We start from the raw sequence: 4,342 nt of genomic DNA, 5'->3' as shown, positions 1-4,342 counted from the left end.
CAACTACATAGGAGGAGGGAGGTATACAGTATGGGGACTACCTGCAGAGGGGGAAGTATACAGTATGGGGGAACAACTTCGAAGGGGGGGGGTGTTCGGGGGCCAGGGGGTATACAGTATGGGGACTACCTGCAACCTGCAGAGGGGGTAGGGAGGTATATAGTATGGAGGCCTGACTACAAGGGAACTTACAGTATAGAATCCTAACAACAGTAAGACATACAGTATGGTGGATAACTACCATATAGCGTGGGACAACAGTGTAGGGGCATACCGTGTTTCTCTGAAAATAAGGCCAACTCCAAAAACAAGCCCTAGTCCTCTTTTCTGTGAAAAAGGTAAAAACAGAACAACAAGGTATCAGCTAATGAACCAGGTTGGGCTCATGCCAGAAGAAGCTCTTATACCAGGCTCCAGTAGGCCCAGGTTCTAGCACTGTAATGCTAGGACTATCACAAGACAACCCTACTGCAACCTACCCTCTGTATACAAAAGAGGTGAGGTACACATGAAAATGTAACTACACATTGGCACGACCTTTAGAATTAAGTATTCTGATTTAAAGCTTGAAATAATGTATACTCCAGAGCTGCATTCAAAATTCTACTAGTTGTCATGGAAAACAGTCAACAAGCTTGTTGTCAGACCCGCCTCTCATGGCTTACCTAGGCTTCTATAATGGAGGGGGACAGATTACTATGCAGTACTGGGGAACAGCAGCTAAAGGAGTCAGGGCTGACCACAGAGACGGCGGAGCTTGGGCCGGATTTGGAGCATGCTGGGCATACAGTATGTGTGGAGCGATAATCGTCCGAATCGGCCCAATTCAGCCGATTCTCGCTCCGTGGAATAGAGACAACGATCAGCCGATGATCATGTCATTGATCATGTCACATTACCGACCGCGCATCGCTATGTGGAATAGCAGTGCGCGGCAGGCGACCGACGATTTCACAAACAGCATACATTACCTAACCATGTTGCAGGTCTTCTCCTGCGCTCCTTCTCTCCCGTTCCCGCGCACAGCAGCAGCTTCGGAGCGGCCTGTCTGAGCTGAAAGACCTCTCAGCCAATCACTGTCCAGGAACGGCGCGGCCAGTGATTGGCTGAGCGGTCTGCCAGCTCAGACATGCCGCACGGAAGCTGCTGCACGTGGGTCGGAGAAGGAGCGCAGGAGAAGACCTGCAGCATGGTTAGGTAATGTATGCGGTTTAAACAAGGGCTGCAAGGACATCGGTAACGATGTCCCTGCAGCCCTCTCTAACGATTATCTGGCTGTGGAAAAGGCCCAGTAAACGAGCGCCGATCTAGCAAATCAGAGCTCATTTACATTATTGATCGGGCCCCCATCGGCCCATGGAATAGGACCCTCAGCACAGGATCCAGTACAGGTAAGTTACTCACTCTCTCTATATCTGTAGTATTCCAGTAGAGATTGGTATTGGGTTGTCATATGGTTGCAGTGTTGTTGCAGTGTCTCATAATTCCTGCACCATCTCTATGCACAACGCTTTCTGTTCCTTTATAAGTGAACAGATTGTGCAGTTGTTTCCTTATTTTCTGCCAACGAACTAATGCTACAACTTGTAAGTGCTTATGCGAAGGCCCCATAGACTTCAATTAACTATTTCCCTATTTACCAGAACCTGTGGGTGGAATTTCTCTATCCCAGAATTCCCCTAACAGATTGAAAGCATCTGATTTAGTCCAGTCCTGTTCTGTCCATGTGCTAGTCATGCAGCTAGCGTGTGCACTGTAGAGCTAGCCATCAGGCTGAGCGCAGCATATCCAGCAGTGTTAGCTAGCCAAGCCAGCCTTAAAGGGGTTATCCAGCGCTACAAAAACATGGCCAGAGTCGTGTTGTCTCTGAAAGAAAGTGGCCATGTTTTTGTAGCACTGGATAACCCCTTTAATTTAAACTCTTGACAAGAGTGGGAAAACTGTTCTGCAACATTCTCCAAATCTTAACACTCAGGGGGAGATTTATCAAACATGGTGTAAAGTGACACTGGCCCAGTTGCCCCTAGCAACCAATCAGATTCCACCTTTCATTTTCCAAAGAGTCTGTGAGGAATGAAAGGTGGAATCTGATTGGTTGCTAGGGGCAACTGAGCCAGTGTCACTTTACACCATGTTTGATAAATCTCTGTCTTAGTGTTTAATTTCCCACAGCTGCAGAAGTTGGATGCCGCCCTAGGGGGTCCTGGGAAACATGGATCTGGCCATAGGCTGTATCCATGTTTTTTTGGCAGCCCTAGGGCGGCATCCAAATTCTGAGCCACTGGGAATCCAATGCCGGGCATTCAGGTTTGGAGAATGTTGCCAAAGCCAAGCAGTTTCACAGGTCCGCTCAACACTAGTCTCAAGCAATGGTGATGTGTAAGGAGATGACTCACAGACTCTACTGGGAAATCCTACAATCCATACTAAGGGGATGGTGAGCTACAGAACATTTCTTGCCTCCGAGAAGGAATAAATCTTAAAGGGTTTTTCCTATTTAAAGGATTGCGGGGGTCCGACCTCTATGCCACCAGGGATCTCTAGATGGGCTCCTTTGTTATAAATGGAGTTGAGGGTCAGCATGTGACCTGCAGCTCCATTCATTTTCTATGGAGCCACCAGAGAGAGAAGATCTAGCAGGGAGGTCGGACCCCCTGAGATCTCATATTTGCCCCCTATCCTGTCATGTCTCCACACAATACTTCATCCAGCTACTGGACATTGTAGCTCTCCACCCACCGTTGGTTCATCAATCTTCTTAAAGTCCTAAAAGTATGAGCCAACCAGTAGTCATGAGCGAAAATGTTCATACGTTCGTACGAACATGACGCTAATTGTTCGTGTTCAACGATGATCGGAATGGTTATAACGATCATTTTCGAACATATTCAAACTTGTGAACGTTTATCTCACGATGTGCGCAACTGCACGATTTACGCTATGTACCTGATAATCTGTATGCATGTGCGTAGACCAAAACGTATGCAACTGCGTAATTTATGCTTAGCGCCTGATGATCTGTACGCATGTGCGTAGACTGAAACATACAGTACTGTACGTCCGTTATTTGTTTGTGAATGTTTGGCGAACACAAACTGATCACGATTATTTTTTTATGTTCAGGTTCGGGATCTGACCCAAACATCGGGATGTTGGCTTATCACTACCAACCAGTACCGGTAGACAGTTGTCATTCCTAACTACATTGCACAAGGCTAAAGGAGTACATTTTATGACTCGTCTTCCCTCATCCATTTTCCTGCCACTCGGCTCACGGGGGTACCTCCTCCTCTGCACAATAGCACTACCACAAACCAGAGAATGGGACTTAAGAAACCACTGTGAAGTTGTTTGTCTACTGTCAAGTCTACCATGGTAAAGAGCCATTCATTTGTCATGCTACAAGTGGTATCTGGCTGTGTTATTGAACATGGAACACCACGGGCACCCCATTACCATCTATCAGACATGGTGTACTAGGTGTACCCTGGAGGGTAAAGTCGTTGCTTCGGCCGCTGCATCATGGGGGACTTATTTCACAATATAACCTCCTTGAGTTGCATACTTACCGAGCTCATATGGCTTTTCATTTTCCTTCTCTACATTTCCCTCTTCCAGGCATCAATGCTCTCTATACGCTACAATGGTGTAGGTATCCTCAAGGCATCCTCAGTCCCCCATGCCGCCTACCATTAATGATTCTTGCCGTACGCTCTGTAGCACTGACAGTAATGGAGGGGAGGCATCAGAGGTCTTTTGAACATTAATGATGCATTACATAGGCTTACTATTGATTTATGGCCGTGTATACTTTGTATCCAACATGATCGATGACTTTTGGGGCACATCCACTACATGACGGAGTTGTTATAGCATGGACGTAATGGTTGTTTTGAGAACATATGAAAATCTATTGATGTGGATTTAATTATACATTACAGATACCAGGTTGAAAAATTTCCGTTGACCGAAAAGTCCTTATCGATATACTGGTTCCTTGCAGAAATCTATTAAGAAGATTGAAGATGATATAACACTTCATTATTATGGCAGATTTCCACTAGCACCTCCAAACAATGGTGGATTAAACGTACCCTGGGATATGGGCTGTCCGAAAAAAACTACCCCCCCCCCCCCCAATCCATGTTTCTTGGGAATGACCAAACCCGTGTCATGGGAAATAATAAAGAAAAACACCAAGAAAAATGGCTCCCTCCTTGTAGTCCCCATATAGTAGATGCACCCATTTGTGCCACTCTATTCTAGATGCCCCTATCTGTGCAGTCCTCATATAGTAAGTGACCCTCTCTGTGCCATCCTCCTATAGTAGATAGCCCCCTGG

At 46.3% G+C, this 4,342-nt stretch overlaps 1 long non-coding RNA gene across 1 annotated transcript; it reads left to right on the top strand.

Moving 5' to 3' along the window:
- Nucleotides 1–2,162: 2,162 nt before the first annotated feature.
- On the top strand, nucleotides 2,163–4,107 carry LOC138798851 (uncharacterized). The gene is made up of 3 exons (XR_011364190.1): nucleotides 2,163–2,437; nucleotides 3,124–3,375; nucleotides 3,942–4,107. It is a non-coding gene; the product is annotated as an uncharacterized lncRNA (long non-coding RNA).
- The last annotated feature ends 235 nt before the right edge of the window (nucleotides 4,108–4,342 follow it).

The sequence above is a fragment of the Dendropsophus ebraccatus genome, chromosome 8 (assembly GCF_027789765.1).
Source record: "Dendropsophus ebraccatus isolate aDenEbr1 chromosome 8, aDenEbr1.pat, whole genome shotgun sequence".
Taxonomy (NCBI): Eukaryota; Metazoa; Chordata; class Amphibia; order Anura; family Hylidae; genus Dendropsophus; species Dendropsophus ebraccatus.
Note: the sequence above shows the minus strand (reverse complement) of the source record. Positions and strands in the feature narration are given on the sequence as shown.